The following is a 21,843-nucleotide window of genomic DNA, read 5'->3' as shown; positions in this document are numbered from 1 at the left end:
AATAGCATCTTCCAACTAGCTTTTTTTGGATGATGTCCTAATTTATAACAATTAGTGCAAACCTGACTCATGGCCCATAGCAACGGCTCTAATCATGGCATTTTTTATTAGATTTATGGTATTCGTTATTTGATTTGAATGAATTTGGATGCTTTACTTTGGCAAGGACGCCAAAGCTTCAACTAGGTGAGTATGTGAGGAGCCGTGAGGGTGTGTATTTAATCTCATATCAACCATGCACATGATAGATTTCTGGTACTTATACAAAACTAAGGAACCAAAATAATATCTTCTGCTAGCTTTTTTAGATGAGGTTTTAGGTTATTACAAAATGAATTTAGATCTTTAGCTTGGTAAGAATGCTAGAAGGCATTTGTTTAGTCACACGTCAACTACGCACCAGATTTTTGATACTTATATAGTATAAAGAAACTCAAATAATAGCTTTACTTAGCCTTTTTAAGTAAGGCTCTGAATTGTTATAGAAATAGTATCAGAGTGGACTAGGTTCACGGCTCATGTAGATTGGAATACATTGCAGCACGAGTCCATATAGGCTAACCTTAGGCTAATCATAATATTTGTGATCGGATTTATGATACTTGCAAATAGATTTGAATAAATTTAGACCATTATCCTAGCAAGGACATCAAAGTTTAAACAAGAGAGAAGGGTTACGTTGGCTGTGAGGATCCCTATAGGATTGTGGTGTCCCGCATTTACTATAAACTGGGTAGATCCTGCATACTTATACAAAGGTAAGGAACTTAAATTATATTTTTTGGTTAGTCTTTGTCCATGAGGTCTGTAGGTTCATGTAAACTAGCACATACTACTAAAAGAGCCTATTTGGATTGACCACATGCTGATTGTGATGTTTATAATTAGATTTATGGTACTTGTGAATATATTTTCATCTTTTTGCTTGTCGTGAGGGCGTGCATTTACTCCCATATTGGCTATATATAAGACAGATTTTGGATACTTATGTAGAGCTGAAAAACCCAAATCATGCCTTCTTAGCCTTTTCGGATGATATCCTAGGTTGTTACAGTAATCTTAATGAATAATTTAAAATTTTAAGCAAATTTTCTGGATGGATGCACAGCTTTTATATGGTTTTCTCTAAAAACACCATCATGTCCTTTTTCTGTGCTTCATGTCCTTTTTGGTAGTCCTTTATCAATGTGTATGTTGAACACTTTTTAACAGGAAACAAGTATTTTAGGGACGGATGATAGTTTGGTATTCAAAAGTATTGCAAATATCTACTTACAATTGAATTAGAAATTGAATGGCTGTCCTTCCCCTTCACAAATTGTTGTCATTTGAAATAATCACAGATGAAGGGAATCATAGAGTTAACACCAAGCCTGTTTTGACAATAAGACTCTGAAAATTGCCTCATATTTATCTTTAATCTTTAATTTTCTAATATAGAATGGGCGAAGTTTTTCACTTCATATTTTGTCAGAAAAAAGAATTACTTCATATTTCTATCTTATAAACTAGGTATCTTTCTTCACTTAAATAAATGCATTCAACATAAACCAGGTTGCATACATCATTGACACAATTATTGCGCTTGGTACTACACGCTAGCGTATTTAACAGAATCATTGATGATAAACTTTTAAAAAAGAAACATTGATACTACGTTCATACGTTATTGAATTCTGCTGAGAACAGAGTCAACTTATTGTTGTCAAGCCATGACATATTTTTTCTTGGTAACATCAAGCCATGGCATACAATTGCTATAAAAGAATCAAATTCAGCTACAGATAATATTTTTCTCCTCTTTAGCTTTAGTGAGCGGTGATCTCATCTCTCGAAGCCTTCGTTCTCCAGACAGCATCTTAGCAAATCTACAATAAATATTCATTAAATTGTTAGTACCCTGTATAGAAACTACACTTGAATGTATGTATGTATACACACAACAGGACATGCATTCACAAAACACACTCACCTTGTAAGAGCTTGCTCGTTGGTTTCTTCGGACAGCGGTTCACAAACGCCTGTCTCAAGATTTGTCCTGATAGCAGGTTTTTTAAGTATCTCTTGGCCGATCTTAACGAGACTATTCAAGTTTTTCTTTGTGGAGATATCGACAGAAGAAATGGTTCCGCTTAATGTGTCATCCTGTATTGTAAACAAATGAATAATTTAGCAGTACTCAATGTGGAGCTTGAACCCTTGAGCCTCATTCTTACACAGATTGACAAGGTGCTCTCTCTCTCACACACACACACCACACACACACACTCACACTCGTACACATACATGGACATGCTCTTTTGCCAACTGTGAGGACCGGCCCATTCAGCAGCCTATACCCAGTTGGGCCTGTGGGCTAGCCCAATGTAGCCAGCCATTTGGAGGTCGCCACCTCCTCTTTGGGGAGGTCCTACTGTCAATAGAGGGGATGGACAGCTGGCTGCTGAAGGGCAGCTGCCAGCAGCTTGAGCAGTTACCATCATTTAAGAAACCCCAAACCCCCCTCTCTGTCCTCCTCCTCCTCTCCCACAGAACGGAGTCTGAGTCTCAGAACCGTCGGCCTAGGCGTTGAAGCAAGGATCGTCGCTAGTACTCCCCAGAAGCTAGGTAAGCCCCCATGCCTTCTCTTCTCCTGATTTATTCAGAATAACAAAGAAAGAAACAAAGAAAGAAACAAAGGAAGAAAGAAGGGAGGAAGGGGGCTGCTGGCAGGCCGAGGGCCACCGGCGACGGCCACCGGCTTCGGCCCGCGATTACTGTCGGCACGGGCGTCGGCTGCTGGCAGGCCGAGGGCGTGGCCGCAGGCTCAGCCGCAGGCACGGCTGAGGACGCCGCGAGCCCGGCCACGGGCACCGCCGGCCATGGCCCGGCCCTCCCAAGCGCGCTTCCGTCTTTCACGGGAGAAGAATAGAGAGAGGAAGAAAGAGGGCTTGGGAGCGAGAGAGAATATGGGAGGTTTGAGAAGGAAAATCGAAGAAGAAGGAGAGGAGAGGAAAAGAAGAGAAGGAAGAGGGGACTCACCCGTGTGCGGCCGTGAGCGTCGCCGGCGCCGTTGGTCCCTCCGCGGGCTCTTCCCCTCCCGAGCTTTCTCTCTCCTCCACAGGAAGAAGAGGGCCGACCGCCGCGGGCGTAGCCGGCGCCGTCGGCCTCAAGCCCCCCCCCCCCCCCGAGCCTCGGCAGAGGGTCGCCCCTCTTCGGTCACAGAAGGCGAGAGAGGGGAAGGGGAGAAGAAGAAAGAACGGGAGGAGAAGGGGAAGCTTCGGGAAGGAGAAGAAAAGAAACAGTGAAGAAAAAGAAGAAAAAGAAAAAGAAAAGAAAAGAAAAGAAGAAAAAAAAAAAGAGAAGAGAAAAGAAAAGAGTGGGTTAATGGGTCGGAATCGGGTTCGGGTCCGAAACCCGTTAAGCCCAATAATAAGAAATTGATTTAGCCAATTGAACTGAACCCGAGCCTAATTAATTGGGCTAAGTCTGGACGAGCCAAACTGCAAATTGGGTCAAATCCGAACCGAATTAAGCCCAAATTGATTTGGGTCCGAACCCAATTAAATTGAGTTAGTTCCAGCAGACTCAATCTGGTTTTAAATCGAACCCCAAAGGCTTCAAATTGGACTTGGGGCTAGATCCTTGGATGGGATCCAGGCAAGTAAGTTCATAGTGTGATGACTGAGAAATTATATAATAAATAAATAGAAAATAATGTAATTCCTATGATGTTGTTTTAGGTAATTAAGGATTTGTCACCTGGATTTGAGAAATTTGAAAAGCGAATCACGGTAAGTAATCTATTTTAATTTTATTGTGGATCATGTGAGTACTATGTTTATTAAGATTTTAAAGTGTTATTCGTGTATATATTTCATGAATGGGTGTATTATAAAATGTAAGTAACCTATCCTAATCTTCTATGGATCATGCATGTAATTGACCTGTCCCAACTTTATTGTGAATTATGTATCTTGAGTTATGAATTATGCACATGTATATGAGTGGTATGTTCTAGCCATATAATGTATGATTATGCATGTATTGAGCTTATGCAGATTTTATTATGCATGCAAGATGAATTGGGTTACATTGCTATGTAATTGTGATATCCATATGAAATAAGATAATGAATTGCATCTAGTTATGTGCACTGCTTGCAAGGGGTACCTAAGGGTTTTTATTGCTACGGGCCGAATGCAACTGAGCCGGCCTTGCCAGTGGCCGATAATGACTGAGCCAGCCCCGCCAGTGGCCGACTAATAACTGAGCAGGCCCGCCAGTGACCAATAATGAATTCGCGTAGCATCTATGAGGTACTACCTATACGAAGCATTGTCTACTCTTAAGAGCTACTGACCCAATGTAACTGAGCCGGCCTTGCCAGTGGCCGAGAATGACTGAGCCAGCCCCGCCAGTGGCCGCCTAATAACTGAGCCGGTCTCGCCAGTGGCCAAGAATGACTTCGCAGTAGCATTTAAGAGCACGACCACGGCATGCCGGGGGCACGGTTTCATATGCATACTTTATGAAAATGATATTTGAAGCATGATCATGAGGCTCATTTCAGAGCCTGGGTATATGAGGCGGTGTTTTCCAAATCCTGCAGATGCGTTTTGGGGAGAAGCAAAATCGGTGAGGGGTGAAGGACGCTTGCGTGAAGCCCCGGAACCGGCCAACATCTGGCAGGGGAGCCCGTGTTTCCCCTCATGTGGGCCCGATAGTCACGTGCCCTGCGCAGGCGGGCCGTGACATTTATGACGTGCCTGACAAAGCATACATTGTTTTTTCAACGGGTTTTTGATATATCATTATGAAATGTTGTATTTTGCTATAACCGATATCTCCTTTAAATTGCATACATATTATGCCATGAAGATGATTAGTTAAATATGCATGTCAGCTTCTCAAACCCTGCATAAACATGGTTACGTTATGTTCGATCCGGTAAGATTATGTATGATTACTTACTGAGCCGTGTAGCTCATATCCGTTCATTTACTTTTTCTTTCAGATCCTCACCACTGATAGCTGCCAGAGACACGTTAATTTGGTATCAGGGCTTCTGGGGTAAAGCAGTATACTTTTGTGTACATAAACTATGTAGAAGCTCTGTATTTGGGTACTGACCAGCATGTTGTACTAAGAATGCTTTCATATGAAAAGATTCGGTTGGTTTGACTACCTATTACCCAGGTATGAGGCTGGTGCTATTGCGGGTAGTAGTCGGCAATAGCACGGCCGTGTCACGGATCCGGGTCCGGGGCGTGACATTTTCGTGGTATCAGAGCAATAGGTTAACCATGAGTAAAATTTTAAGCTTTAATAAGGAAATGGGTAGTTAAGTCTCATTTAGTGAGATTCCGCATAACCGGAAAGGAAAGAAAAGATTTTATTGGTCGTATCATCGGTCAGTCACGAAAATTGCTTGACACAAATATTTTGACAGGTGATAATGAGCAACAAAAAGAAAGAAGCTAGGGCTAATACAAAGCCATTCTAGGGGGCATGATTGTGACAGGTATGGTATTAGAGCTTAAGATTTAAGACTACTAAGGATTTTGGTGTTTTGAATCAGAATGCTAACGAGCCATGCCAAAATAAGAAAAGCTATTTTGGAGATTTCTCGACGGAGTAATTTGTATTTTGGATTATGATTAAATTAGATTTTGACTGATGTTAAGTGGAATACTAGCCATGGAATATTAAAGTACATTGTGATTATTTATGTATCAGTATATAGGTGATATTGGAAGTTTAACTTGGTACTGGGTACTGTGGATGATACTTCTAGTTTGAAGTTAATTATTTTGATGACAAGATAGGGTTTATTCATAAGTTGTTTAATGCTTGGATAAGGAAAGGTTTTATATTTTCGGGGATGAAATTTGTATGACAATTATGCATGAAACTATTATATAGAAAGAAAGTATATTTGAGAATGAGATTTAAGAGTTTCTCCTTGTTTACTTGGAATGTGAAATATTAGATCTTTGCAATTATAATGCAAGATTAATATTTTGATTGGAAGTCATTTAGTAAATTCCGAGAATAATTTTCAATGTTGAAGAATATTTTAGGCTCAAATGTTCTACTATGGATAAAGTGCAGTAGTTTGTGATCCTGTGATAAATCAATTAAATGAATATTAGTTGAAGTTTTGACCAAAAAAAAAAAAAAAAAGAGAGAAAATGATGATGAATGGGGTCATTAGGAAATGCGAGCGGAATCAGCAATAGAGTTGATATGGGAACAGGCCAATAGCACATGATGTTTCAGGGGTTTGTACTTAGTGACCCTGCTTCTAAGATTTGAAGTAAACTATTTCATCTCTAATAGAAGGGCAATTATTAAATGCTTTCGTTTATCACTAAGAAGCAAGTTTAAATTGTTTCATGAGGAAGCTGAAAGTTATGGATGATAATTCCACATATCATCGTCTAGTGGAAAGAGTACAATAGAAGAAGATTTTTAAATAGAGATCTTACACAAAAGTATACATCCTTTTTTTTAACGGGGATGTGAGATCCAGAATCACCTTCTAGCAATGCTAAAGTAGGGCAGATTATTGTTCATGCAATTTAAAGATACCTAATATAAGATTGGGATATTGAGAAATAATTTTCAGAAGTTTACACAATTTCGAGCTTAAAATGTCCTAAGATGACTTGAGAGCTTATCTCGTATTAGGAAAGAAGGCTTATTTTCAATGAATGAAGTTGTTGAAAATGTAAATTCATTTTAAAGCGTTGTCGCTTATTTAAGAGGTCTTATGTTGGGATACCCTTTCTTTGCTCGCTCATGGAAAAGTAAAAAGAAGTTTTGGCTAAGTAACATTCGATCAAAGATGGAGGAAAGATTTGAAATGCAAATACAGATGAGGAATTAAATAGTTCTGTTTGTAGCAAATAGTATGTTGATCAAAGTTATTTGTGAATTCAAAGGAATTTGATCAGAATGCGCAGCGAAACATAGTGATCTGAATTATTTTCTAAGTTGGCCAGAAGTATTATTCTTTTGATTGGAAAGGTTTTAATAACAAAAGATTTGATCTGTTTTCTTGTTGTAGTAAGATTTTCTTGATAAATAAAAGGAGAATTTCTGATTTTTGGATAGCACTGTGCTATCCTAGATTCTCCCAGTTTTATGTCATGCTAAGAAACTTCTTTAGCATCTTTTGACATGAATTATAGATCATCGATTTTGATCTTGGATCTAGAATATGTTGGTATGAACCTTCTCCCTCCTAAATTTGAAGCTTGAATTTTTTTAATTAATATCCATCCTTTATTTGATTGAAAGAAATTGAGGTTGTCAATTGACTTTGATGAATATCTATCAAGGGTGGATTGAAGTTGTTTATGATCTAATCTTGTGATAGATCGGGTAATCGAGAGCAGTTGATACTTTGACAAAGAAACTCGAAGTTTCTTATTCAGAATTGAGATGTAGATTTTTGTGTATAAGAGAAAAGTTTGATTTAGATACCTACCAAAAGAATCAAATCTGAAATGTTAGACCTTATTCTTTTGATAAGATCTAATGATGAACTGTATTGATGAATAGAATTATTGAAAAAAAAAAATTTGAATTAGAATTCTAATGGAGAAAGTGTTGTTGATTCTCTGAATAATTGGAGATAGCTATATAATTTCACCAGTGAGTTTTTCTATTGTGGCAATTCCTGGAAGATTTTGAGCATCTTAAATTTAGTATTAACAGATTGATGGTTCCTTAGGGCTTAGACCTGGAATGGCCCTACACCTAGCTATAACATTTTCAATCTTTCTTTCGAAAGGGGTTTGAGGTTTTGCTAGGATAAAGGTTGATCATTAAATTGTAGGCAAAGTTAAGAGAGAAAGAGGATTATAGATTATGAAAAGTATTTGATGCTAATGCTCTCACCTATTTCTATTAACCTGATTACGACGTTGTGTGGACTTAATCGAGAGCAATTAATTTTTTGGGCAAGAATCATAGCATTTAAAATCTAAGGTGGAAGATTAGTCTTCTTTTGGAAGAGATCAAAGAACTCCTAAGTGTCGTAAGTGGAAAGGATTAAGTTTTGAGATGCCATAATTTGTTTGTCATAATTTTTTTTTATTGTAAAATTTTTAAGTAGGTACTTCGAGAGGGAGACTAATTGAGATCTTGAGGATGACGTGATTGTTGAGTACTTTTAAAGCCTGAGCCTTAAGTAAGTAAATTTCGAGGAGAATTTCTTTTAAGGGGAGAAGAATGTGAGGACGGCCCATTCAGCAGCCTATACCAGTTGGGCCTTTGGGTAGCCAATGTAGCAGCTTTGGAGGTCGCCACCTCTCCTTTGGGGAGGTCCTACTGTCATAGAGGGGATGGACAGCTGGCTGCTGGAAGGACAGCTGCCAGCAGCTTGAGCAGTTACCATCATTTAAGAAACCCCCAAACCCCCTCTCTGTCCTCCTCCTCCTCCTCCACAGAACGGAGTCTGAGTCTCAGAACCGTCGGCCTAGGCGTTGAAGCAAGGATCGTCGCTAGTACTCCCCAGAAGCTAGGTAAGCCCCCATGCCTTCTCTTCTCCTGATTTATTCAGAATAACAAAGAAAGAAACAAAGAAAGAAAAAAGGAAGAAAGAAGGGAGGAAGGGGGCTGCTGGCAGGCGAGGGCCACCGGCGACGGCCACCGGCTTCGGCCGCGATTTACTGTCGGCACGGGCGTCGGCTGCTGGCAGGCCGAGGGCGTGGCCGCAGGCTCAGCCGCAGGCACGGCTGAGGACGCCGCGAGCCCGGCCACGGGCACCGCCGGCCATAGCCCGGCCCTCCCAAGCGCGCTTCCGTCTTTCACGGGAGAAGAATAGAGAGAGGAAGAAAGAGGGCTTGGAGCGAGAGAGAATATGGGAGTTTGAGAAGGAAAATCGAAGAAGAAGGAGAGGAGAGGAAAAGAAGAGAAGGAAGAGGGGACTCACCCGTGTGCGGCCGTGAGCGTCGCCGGCGCCGTTGGTCCCTCCGCGGGCTCTTCCCCTCCCGAGCTTTCTCTCTCTCCACAGGAAGAAGAGAGGGCCGACCGCCGCGGGCGTAGCCGGCGCCGTCGGCCTCAAGCCCCCCCCCCCCCCTTGAGCCTCGGCAGGGGTCGCCCCTCTTCGGTCACAGAAGGCGAGAGAGGGGAAGGGGAGAAGAAGAAAGAACGGGAGAGAAGGGGAAGCTTCGGGAAGGAGAAGAAAAGAAACAGTGAAGAAAAAGAAAGAAAAAGAAAAAGAAAAAGAAAAGAAAAGAAGAAAAAAAAAAGAGAAGAGAAAAGAAAAGAGTGGGTTAATGGGTCGGAATCGGGTTCGGGTCCGAAACCCGTTAAGCCCAATAATAAGAAATTGATTTAGCCAATTGAACCTGAACCCGAGCCTAATTAAATTGGGCTAAGTCTGGACGAGCCCAAACTGCAAATTGGGTCAAATCCGAACCGAATTAAGCCCAAATTGATTTGGGTCCGAACCCAATTAAATTGAGTTAGTTCCAGCAGACCCAATCTGGTTTTAAATCGAACCCAAAGGCTTCAAATTGGACTTGGGCTAGATCCTTGGATGGGATCCAGGCAAGTAAGTTCATAGTGTGATGAACTGAGAAATTATATAATAAATAAATAGAAAATAATGTAATTCCTATGATGTTGTTTTAGGTAATTAAGGATTTGTCACCTGGATTTGAGAAATTTGGAAAGCGAATCACGGTAAGTAATCTATTTTAATTTTATTGTGGATCATGTGAGTACTATGTTTATTAAGATTTTAAAGTGTTATTCGTGTATATATTTCATGAATGGGTGTATTATAAAATGTAAGTAACCTATCCTAATCTTCTATGGATCATGCATGTAATTGACCTGTCCCAAGTTTATTGTGAATTATGTATCTTGAGTTATGAATTATGCACATGTATATGAGTGGTATGTTCTAGCCATATAATGTATGATTATGCATGTATTGAGCTTATGCAGATTTTATTATGCATGCAAGATGAATTGGGTTACATTGCTATGTAATTGTGATATCCATATGAAATAAGATAATGAATTGCATCTAGTTATGTGCACTGCTTGCAAGGGGTACCTAAGGGTTTTTATTGCTACGGGCCGAATGCAACTGAGCCGGCCTTGCCAGTGGCCGATAATGACTGAGCCAGCCCCGCCAGTGGCCGACTAATAACTGAGCAGGCCTCGCCAGTGACCAATAATGAATTCGCCGTAGCATCTATGAGGTACTACCTATACGAAGCATTGTCTACTCTTAAGAGCTACTGACCCAATGTAACTGAGCCGGCCTTGCCAGTGGCCGAGAATGACTGAGCCAGCCCCGCCAGTGGCCGCCTAATAACTGAACCGGTCTCGCCAGTGGCCAAGAATGACTTCGCAGTAGCATTTAAGAGCACGACCACGGCATGCCGGGGGCACGGTTTCATATGCATACTTTATGAAAATGATATTTGAAGCATGATCATGAGGCTCATTTCAGAGCCTGGGTATATGAGGCGGGTGTTTCCAAATCCTGCAGATGCGTTTTGGGGAGAAGCAAAATCGGTGAGGGGTGAAGGACGCTTGCGTGAAGCCCCGGAACCGGCCAACATCTGGCAGGGGAGCCCCGTGTTTCCCCTCATGTGGGCCCGATAGTCACGTGCCCTGCGCAGGCGGGCCGTGACATTTATGAACGTGCCTGACCAAAGCATACATTGTTTTTCAACGGGTTTTGAATATATCATTATGAAATGTTGTATTTTGCTATAACCGATATCTCCTTTAAATTGCATACATATTATGCCATGAAGATGATTAGTTAAATATGCATGTCAGCTTCTCAAACCCTGCATAAACATGGTTACCGTTATGTTCGATCCGGTAAGATTATGTATGATTACTTACTGAGCCGTGTAGCTCATTATCCGTTCATTTACTTTCTTTCAGATCCTCACCACTGATAGCTGCCAGAGACACGTTAATTTGGTATCAGGGCTTCTGGGGTAAAGCAAGTATACTTTTGTGTACATAAACTATGTAGAAGCTCTGTATTTGGGTACTGACCAGCATGTTGTACTAAGAATGCTTTCATATGAAAAGATTCGGTTGGTTTGACTACCCTATTACCCAGGTATGAGGCGTGCCTATTGCGGGTAGTAGTCGGCAATAGCACGGCCGTGTCACGGATCCGGGTCCGGGGCGTGACACCAACGACAACAGAATTATTTTAAATTCATGTTCCTTTGACTGGCATAAAGAAGTTTTATAATTTTTATGCGTTTGATATAACAATGAAGAATTTACTCAAATGGTCAATTACAGAAAATACATTAAGTCATACAATACTTCAAGTCTAATAAGGACTAGAGGTTGTGTATGTTTTTTATCTAGCAAGAAACAGAGCATCCTATGATATAATATATACCAAAAAATTTTGACTCACCAATTACTAATTGCTTCTCAGTATCATGATGCTACACTTTGCAAAAGCACCTGTTAAATATCTTAACGAAAAATGCACTAAAGCAGTAATATTTATTAAAGGATCCTTCTCTTACACTTTACTGATATTGAAAACAATTACTTGTTAATGGGTGTTCTGAGAACCAAGGTGGGAGGAAGATTGACAGAAATTCAGATGAGGGCAGCAGGAATCTAGGTGTAATACCCTAGAAAAAAAAAAAAAAGGTTGACAGGCCGGCCCGAAAAGACCGGGCCCATTCCCCTTATTACGATCGTGCCTTAGGCACGTTCGTGGAAGGGGGGCTGAAACGCGTTGGGGGTAACCGCCGGAGAAGAGGATCGTGGGGGGGAGGCGGTGGATTTCGTGAGCCGGCCGGTCAAGGAGGAGCCTTAAAGCCTCTCCTCCCTTCAAGAAGAACCCCACGAATTGGGAGAAGAAACTTTGGATCCGTGCGCGTTGGTCCGAGTTGCTCACTCAAGATTTCTCCACCGATTTCTCGCCGGAAGGGTCGCCAGAGCATCCCGTCGGACTAAGGTAAGCCCTTGTGCTTCATTTCTTGGATTTGGGGCGGTGTTGATGGGGTTTAGGCCGGTGAAACCGTCGGAGAGGGATCCGAAATAGGGTACCCCTGTTTCGGCCTCTCTCTTCCAGATTTTGCCGCCGCGCCGCCGCCGCCGGTTGGCTGAGATCCATGGCATATGGGTGTTGATTTGGACTGAGAAGGGATTGTGAGGGACTTCTAGGGTTTTAGTTGGGGATGGGGAGAGGTGGACCGAGGTCTCCTTCCTCGTGATCCCATCTCCTTTCCTTCCTCTCGTTGGTTGGCCGCCGGCGCGACGACGGTGGGAGCTGAGCCACTGTGACTGTCGTTAGGTGAATGCCGAGCCACCATCATGGTGGTCTTCGATTGATGATGCAGGAGGGGGGAACCCTTTCGGTTCTTGGGGGATGACGAAGAAGAGGAGACCTCTTCTTCTTCTCTCTTTCTTTTGGCCGGCCACCATCGCCGGTGACTGCAGCAGAGCGGCCGGCGATGGTTCGGCCAGTGGTGGCCAAGGGTGGGGAAGGTGAGGGCACAGCCACCATGGCTGTTGCCCTTGGACCAAAGAGATGGAGGATGGGAGAGGTACCCATCCGTGAAGGAAGAAGGGAAGGGAAGAACCCTTCTCTCTCATCCACCCTTTTCTTGGTCTCTTCATCGAGACTGGCCATCGTCGCCGGCATGGCAGCAGCCACGGCTGGCGACGACATTGTCGGTGGTACAAGGGTGGGAGTCGGGCCACCCCGACTGCCCTAGATCTGGAGGGATTGAGATGTTTGGGGACCTGGTGATGGACCCCATAGTAGATGTAAATTATGGTTTAAAATATTTAAATATTAAATAATTTAGTTGTGATTTATAATTGATGTTGTAGGGGAAGAGTCAGCGGTGCCAGGAGGTTTTGATCAGGAGACTCAACACCCTAGCTCGTAGGTTATGATTCGGACCCATATTTGAGTCAGTCTACAAATTCCTGTAAGAATCCCTACATCTGAGCACCTCTATGCATATATTTGATTTATTGTTGGATTTATTTTATAATTATGTTGTTATTTATTTTATGAGCTCATATGGCACATATGAGGTGTGCATTTTGTTTATTATGAAAATATTGAAATAATTAAATTGGGAAGAATTAACGTATTTTTGAGAATTTATGAAAGTATGTGATGTGATTGAAATGTGAGTAAATATGTAAAACTAAACATGTAAAATGGGTTGGACTAACCTTCTCATGAGATAGCCTCTACGAGCTTATGCGTAGGATAGCTGCCACGAGCTGATGCATGGGATAGCCTCTACGAGCTTATGCATATGATAGCCTCCACGGGCTTACGCATGGGATAGCTGCCACGAGCTTATGCGTGGGATTTGTACAGTATTGGACTAGGTTATGATCTTGGTTAGTCTAAAGCCAGAAGTGAAAAATCTTAAAACTTGGGAATCAGAGCAATACGAAAGTGGATCACATAATGTGTAAAAAGGATTTATGTATATGTACTGGTTATATATACTTGTTGTTTGTTGAGCTTTTGAATGATGAAATGACATTTATTTGTTGCTTTGATTATTTTATTATTATTACTGTGTGGGGCTGTTGGAATTCTTACTAAGCTGGAAAAACTCATACTACTCTTACTTTCTTTTTCAAAGGCACTGGATTTGTAGAATCCATCGGGTGGGACGATAAGTGAGATCGATATGGAGTCTAACTGCTAGATAGTTGGAAGTTAATTTATCTTTTGTTTATGGACATTTGAAATTATGTAATTAATCAGTACATTTTAGTTGGATTTGATTTAATTACATAAATCATTTATTTTGGCATTTATGTGAATATTGTACCTTTTAGGCCTTACATGATCTCTAGGGTTTTACTTTAGGGATTATGTGGCCGTGTCACGTGGTCAACCCGAGTGATGGGTTTGGGGCGTAACACTAGCTCATAATGTACAGCAGATGATTCTACCAACTTAAGCAAATATCACCCTTAATAATTTGTTAATTGTTGTGATACTTTTTGAGGAGCACTTTCGATAGAATGGGCACTATTATTCTGAGATGTGATTTAATTGCCTCTAAGTACATCAATGAACCTTTCTAAGAAGAAAATTGTTACCTGAATGCGCAAGTATCTAGATTGGGAATGCAAGGCTTGGAAGACCACAGATAGATGGATATCAACCATATCCCCACTTGCTTGAGTAAAGGCGTCAATTAATGGATTTGAGCACCACTTAAAACCAACTGTCCCATTTCCTGGCTTCTTTAGCATCAATTCTCCTCGTTCTTTTGTGTGCCTGTTCTATTGAGATCACTAAAAATCTGCCATAGTCTGTGGGCTTAATTGAAAGAAATCTTGGTTCCCTTTGAAAATCTCCTTTGTTACTTCTCCATAGCAACTAATGCCTGTATTGAAAATTTAGTGCAAATGATAAAATTATCATATAAAGGGAATTCAGAGGCTCTTATGTCAAACTACCGGATTATTAGCTGCAACGCCACCATCAATTAAGTTGAACTCTCTCAGCTTTCCCTCAGAATCCTTGGTTTCGAAGTTGTGGGCCGGAAGGTAAGTTGGTGAGCGATGATGCTAATGCAAATATCAGACAAATGAGCATCCAGCAAACCATTATTTTTCACCTGCAGATAAACATCCCTTGTTAAATATTTGAAAAGGTACTATGATGAAGTAGTTTGGGTTTCCACATTAGTAAACAGTTGGTCAAATGAAGCCAACCATTTAAAAGGATTTCTTTAATTAATCATAGCCAAAAATGCTTGTTGTCATATTTTTTTTCCCCCTTAATTAAAAGAACGATAAGTATAACATAGTTTGCAGTTAGGTTTGAATTGCTAATCCTTAGTTTTGTTTAAGATTGTGTGATCCTATGAGAAACTAAGGCAATGGAGGTATAGTTATAAGTCATAGGTGTAAAGTAGGATCACTTATCAAGTTTCCAGTGAAGATCGGCTTCCAGTGACCATGGTCCGGTCAGTTCTCTCCTTGATCCCCATTTACTTACTCTCCAATGCTTTCATCCTAGTGTCGGTTCTGAGGTCTCTTGAGCAGCTATTCAGAAATTTTATTTGGGGTGGGCATAGAGGAGGAGGTATTCATATGCTAGTATGGGAGTGTGTGTCAGCCTACTAGGGTTGGGGTGTAGTCCTTAGTAGAGAGACGGGAGGTGTTAGCGGCCCGACATGTCGCGAGATTTATACTCGAGCTTGATAGTATGTGGTCCTCGTTGATGAGGGCGAAGTTGGAGTTTGGTGCCTGGAGTGAGAGCCGCTCGTTGCTACTCACCACTATGAGGGAGATGTGTGCCAGAGTTATGCTGGTCCTTCCAAAGATTAGATGGGCCATTGGGGACGGCCGGTCCATCGATGTTTTGGAGGATTGCTGGGTGACTGCGCAGCCGCTTAGCGTCTGCCGACCATGGTGGATTCGGGACGACTGGCGGGCCACACGGTTAGTGATTTGATGGTTTCAGAGGAGAGCCGATGGAGGGAGGAGCTAGTTCGGCGGTTTTTGGGGACACTTGGTGGAGATGGTCTTGGCTCTTCCAGTGCCTGTATGGGGGGAGACTAATAGGCTAGTGTGGGCATCGACGGGGCGGTCGCAGGTGCATGCAAGGAATATACAGGCTTGTTTAGGAGGGAGCCAGTGCGGCAGATCAAGGGAGGATGGATTTGGAGGATGCGGATTCATCCGCGGGTGGCGCTCTTCTTTGGAAGGTGGCATGGGGATACCTTCCTACAAGAGCGTGCTAGTTAGGCGGGGCATGCAAATCCCTCTATGTTGCGAGGTGTGCACGGGACTCTAAGGAGACTATTGGGCATACTCTTCTGTAGTGTCCCAGGGGCCAGGCGAGGCTATTGAAGGAGGTCCTCCAGTCCCTCTTCCTCAATCTGGTGGCATCGGTACAGGATCTCCTGCAGGTTGCTGAGAGACTCCTTTCGGAAGCCCTCGATCCGGTGCAGGCCATGGGGTACTTAGAGCATATCTGGCCTTACCACATTTAGTTTAGACAAGGAATTGTGGGCTTGTTTGAGCGGCAAGAGGCCTTCCTCCGAGATTGGATTGGGTAGTCCAGAGCAGTGCTTCAGGCCGAGGAGCGTTACTCATGCGCTGTATATGTTTCCTCTTTGGATGGGCCAGGGACATCTGAGGTACTCACTTCACTTGCTGACAGCGTCCAGATTTGGTCTTGGTTCTTGGGTGCCCCCACCTCCTAGTTGTTTCTCAAGGTGAACTTTGACAGTCGCGGCAGTATGGGAGGTCTGGAGGTGTTGGATTTTGTGATCAGAGATCATCGTGGCAATTTGGTAGTAGCAGGGGGTCGACGCACGCCAAGCCTTTACCGTTGGGGGGCAGAGCTTCCGAGCAGCCTGGGAGGGGATATCATATGCGAGGCGAGTGCTCGGCCCTGAGCAGGTGTACATTGAGGGTGACTCATTTATGGTGATCGACGTGGATACGGGGTGCGGACATGTATGGAGATGGTCACCCACTCATTCGTGAGACACGTAGGCTAGTAGTGGAGTTGGGTATGTACTAGGTAGCACATGTTTTCCGGAAGGCAAATAGGGTAGCAGACTGGGTCGCCTCCTATGTTGCACGACATTCTAGGGAGTTCTTATGAACGCCCACAGTAGGGCTCCTACCCCTATTGTACTTTTTTACTTTCTTCTGACTTTTGCAGGATATACTCACGTTAGAGCTTATATAAATTGCCGTTTTTACTAAAAAAAAAGATCGGCTTAATTAGGTTTCTACTTATTTTAAAATCACTTTTGCTTGAGTTTTATATATTTCTTTATGCAAAAGCATCCCTTTTGGCTTTAAAGGACAGAAAACAATTTATTTAAACATCACCAAGCATACCTTGCCCTTATCCTTTTTAAAGTATGTTCAGGAGTACTTGCTCTAAAGGAAATTTTTAACAATTAGATCGCAGAAAGAATGGAAAAGAAAGCAGACAAACCTCATAGGATGAGAAGATGGTTGGTTGGAGTTTCTTTGATATCAAATGTTGTATAACCACATTTGTCAGGGTCTGGTGCAACTTCAAGGTTCCTAATTTTTCCTTTATAATCCGATGAAGATACTTTCCATCATATTTGGGTCCTAGGAATAGCTTTGATTTTTTCAAAGGGCTCCAGCAACAGAATCCCTGTTATATGCAACAAGATACATTCATAAAACAGGAATTACGGATGCTAGGGTTTTCCGAGCTACACACACAAATATATAGACATAGATCCATACATACATACATACAACATAGCAAGAGAGTTTTATGCTTGTGGGAGCATACCATACCATGAAAACAATCTATTTTACTTTCATTTCAGATATGGGATATGGTTAAAAGACCATAAAACTAATGATTTTTATTTTTTTAGCCAATTTAAATGTCATAGATCATTACTATTTGGTGTTGATTTTTATTTTGCGAGGTCTTTTATTGTTTCTAACTAGGAAGCATTTGAAACCAAATGCTTTCAAAAGTAATCCCAGCTTAACCCTCTCTCCCTCTCTCTCTCTCTCTCTCGCTCTCGAGATATATATATATATATATATATATATATATATATATATATATATATATATATTAAGATATATAGAGAGTCAAGATCAAGTTACACCTAGTATAACTCTAAGTTTCATCCTTTTTGAATTAAATGATAAGGTCCTAGCCATTAGATGTGATCCACTCTATCTAAAACCGCCTCATACACCAAAAATCATATAATTTGGATTTACTTATATTGTTTCAAATTTTAATCACTTGATGTATAGGCTCGAGATCTCTAAATTATATAATTTTTCTATGTAAGTTATTTAGAGATAGTAGATCATTTCTAACAGCTCGGATTATCAATATGGGATTCCATTCATCCAGTTCAAAATAGGTGTAACTCTGTATATATTTTGAAAAGCTTATCATTTAGTTTACTAAGAAGCATTTAGGACTAAATGCGCTCGAGTATGAATACCTACAAGAAATAAAGTTAGATCTAGAATGATGTATTGGATATGTGATACCATGGCTGTGGGAAGATCTTAGGGCAATGCTCGAGGTAAAATTCCTTAATATCTTTAGCTGCAAAGATTGGGCGATTCTTCGCATTTGGTGCAGCTAGCATGGCAGTTACTAGGCCACCAGTGCTTGTTCCTGCAATCACGTCGAAATAGTCTGCTAGTCTTGCATCCAAACCATCAAGAGCCTAAAAAAGTAGGCAAAATAATTATCTTGGAGTTACTAACTATATCACAAATCACAAAGGAAAAACTATTTAAATGGAGTTTAGTATACTTTATAACAAAAATATTTCTCATTGACCCATCAATCACTGAAGCCTGCAATGTTTGCGAATGGCCCTTGAGAATGTGGTCATGCATAATCATGATTATGGAATAAAAACAAATCTCTCAATAAAAAGGAAGGAGATTGGCTTTTGAAAGGAATGATCAGGACTCCAAAAAATTGTTTAACATACTTGATCAACATATCTAGCTTGTGTTTATAAGATTTTATCAAGTTGCCAACTAATTCGCTAATCTGGCTACGTAAAAAAATGATGTCAAATTTATGAAATGGTTCCACTTGATGAATATAGGTCATACCATACAAGTTTCTTTTTTTTTTTCTTTTTTTTCTTTTTCTTTTTTTGAGGAAAGAGCATACCATACATTGAAAGTTCGATCCAACTGGGAGGCTACGTAAGTATATTAGTTATATTGAGTTCATATACCTTGAAGCTGTTCCTCCAAGAAGGCGAGTATTATAGCGGGAATTATCCCTCTAATGCCACCTCCATCGATGCTAAGAATAGTGATCAGGTTCCCATATGTTGGAGGCTGGATTTTGAACTATATCAGACATGGCAACTTCTTTTAAACAATTGCTCGCGAATGGGATTGGATCAAGGTGAAGGAAAGAAGTGATGACGGACCCTAAGAGCAATTGCTGGAGCTCCATGGCATTGCCAAGCTCTCGCAGTTGCATATATATAAGACTTCAGGATTAATAACACGCAAACGATAAATAAGTCCTTTTACTAGTCTATCTCCATTTTATTATGGTCAAGTCTAAGCTTTGGAAGTTGATGTCACAAGACAACTTTGGAAGGCAGTCTTGCTCCCATTTCAAAGGATGACCACCCAAAGCTTCCTCTCAACTTTGAGAACGGAGAGAAGAGCTTATTTTATGCATTGATTTTATGCATGTTACAATAGGGTGTAATGACAAGGCTACTAGTGGGCTATTTTATGGTATATAAATTGTTAATCAAGTTGAGCAGTTTGGTTTTGGTATGGCAAATTTCCTTCTTAGACCTGGTCTCCCCGTTAATTATTAGCAAGGAAACCAGTAACGTGGTCTAAGGGAAATTTTTGACTCAATCCATTAGCATTTTGGCTTTTCTTTTATAAAAAAAATCAAGATGGTTGATAATTGGATTGTCCGCCCAAGTTAGCATTCAAACTTTGCATTGCTCTAATCGGAAGTGACGATGGGTGCAGATGAGCTGAGCTAAGTTTAGTTTGGCTCAAGCTTGTTTGTCTTTGCTTTTGGGATCATATTTTTTTTTTTTAATGATATTGGAGCAAATGACTCATGATTGAGAAAACTTGTCATGGTTTGGTTGGGTAGAGGAAATTGATGCCTATAAAATAAGAGAAGACACGTGATCATAAGAATGGTACTTCCGTTGAAGGGGGAAAAAAAGTTTGTGGATATCCAAATTAAACTGTTAGAACAGCAATACTGGTGATATCTGTTTGAGGTGGCAAGGGAAGCGTGTTGAAAGCTAGGCGTCGCTCCCTAGCTTTTCTCTTAGAAGGTTTAGTCTGGAAGAAATTTGATCGGATTTATTATATTGGATGATTAATTAGGCCTTAGTGCCAATGGAGAGTCCTTAAATCGTAGAATGATAGTGGTTATTAATATTTGTTCCTTCTGATATGCCAAAAGTTTTATGAACGCGATAAGTTTTGCTAGATGCAACCATTCTAATTGTGCATGCAGATAGCTGAGTCAGGGGTTTGGGGTTCCAATGGCAATATAAAACAATGTATCAAGATAGTATTAGTCAAAATTTAGTGTTGCTATAGATGGAAGAATAAGGGATCAAAGTTTCCCTAGTCCTGAGCTTTTGTATTTTAAATTATATCTGGGGATGAGAACCACTAGGATCAAGGGTTGTTGGTCTATAATGAAAAAATTAATATTTTCTAATGGATTATATGAAGAATGCGCTCCATCTGGCGACATTGGAAGGTTTGCTCTATTAGAATAGGCCTGAATAGGCCTGAAGCCGGGCAGGCCTAGCTGACTTCAGCCTATACCTTCCTCTCCTCTTTCTCTTTACATCCGCTCCCTCTTTCTCCCTCTTTTCTAGTCTTACCTTGCTGGAGTTCCAAGACTGTACCTTTTATTCTCTCAGTAAAAGCTGTCTAGACCTCTCCATCTAACTTTTGCTCTTAAAACTATAAAAACAAGAAAAGGAGGTGAATTCATACGGTAACTCCAAATGCTGCTCTGCTCAAGAGAATCTCTTAAGATGGTGCATGGATTAAGCCCAAGTCAATATATTTACCATGTTCTCTTAATTTGGCATTAATTTTTTGTTGGAAGAAAATAAAACCTCCAAAAGACTACTAACCGTAGATAATAAACATAGACTTCAAAAAAATCTTTAAAATAAAAATAGTTATTAAACGAAGTCACTGATGTGCATTATCAACATAAAAGAATTAAAATGAAGAGCTGATCACAATATTGAAGGGGCGATATTCAGACACACACGCATCACCTAAGATAATTGGTCCAAGCAGTACTTATCAAGATCAACTTCCTCAAATGAAATTAAACTATGTCCCATCTTTAACATTCTTTTGACATCTATTTCCTCCAAAATTTGTAACATCCATCATATCTTTTTTTGAGGAGAAAGTAAGGGGAATATTGGAACATCTACCATATCTTGATGATCCTAATTACCCTTCACCAAGCATCGACATAATTTAAATTTAGGTTTTTTTCTTTTAAGTTCCCTCAAAATGGCTATCCTTTACAAATGCACAATCAATGCATGATGAAATAAATATATTCACTGTCTTAATTAATGTAAGGAAAACGTGCCTTCAAGGACATATGAAGATGAGCAATGTGTGGAACTCGATAGAGCACGGGGGAAGCGAGATGTCACACCAAATAATATAACAACCTTCATTTGAGGGAAGAGGGAATTGATGTAGTGGTGCCTGTGAAGGTGGGGAACTGTCGACTGACGCCATTAATGTCCCAACAACATTACCAATTTCCAACCTTCAATATAAACACAATAAACTTCCACCATTCTCCACCAGCCATCAGCAATTGGTCTAGAATTAAGTGTGTTTCGGGGGCTCGTTCTGGCCTTTTATCTGGGGACGAGTGCCTGTGTTCTAGTAATCTCCACTTGTAACTGAACGCTATTGCATCTTCATCAACAGAACCCACTTTTCCATTTTCAGGTTGGTGTCCTAATTGTGCACTTTCAGCTATCACACTTGCACTATTATCAACTATAAGATCATCCCACTTCCAAAATAACATTAGGCCGTGAAACTAGCTCAACACTAATGATTTCAGTAGTAGAGAAATGTGCTTTAGCATCTTATGTTCCATGAACTTGATTAGATACATGAGTCTTAACATTTTCTATTTCATGAACTTGGAGAAATTCACCTTTTTTGGGAAGGTAATGCAGAGATTTCTATCTTTGCCTCATTGAAAATTAACTTCTCTAACCAACAGATTAGGTTGGAAGAGTCTTGTTGAGATGATGTGGTCATTATAGAATGAAGATGAAGGAGAAACGCATGCTC

General features: G+C 40.9%; 1 pseudogene; it reads right to left on the bottom strand.

Moving 5' to 3' along the window:
* Positions 1–1,599: 1,599 nt before the first annotated feature.
* On the bottom strand, positions 1,600–21,571 carry LOC120109497 (annotated as a pseudogene).
* Positions 21,572–21,843: the final 272 nt, after the last annotated feature.

Source organism: Phoenix dactylifera, unplaced genomic scaffold, assembly GCF_009389715.1.
Source record: "Phoenix dactylifera cultivar Barhee BC4 unplaced genomic scaffold, palm_55x_up_171113_PBpolish2nd_filt_p 002289F, whole genome shotgun sequence".
NCBI classification, from domain to species: Eukaryota; Viridiplantae; Streptophyta; class Magnoliopsida; order Arecales; family Arecaceae; genus Phoenix; species Phoenix dactylifera.
The sequence above is the reverse complement of the archived record's forward strand: the minus strand, read 5'-3'. Positions and strand labels throughout refer to the sequence as shown.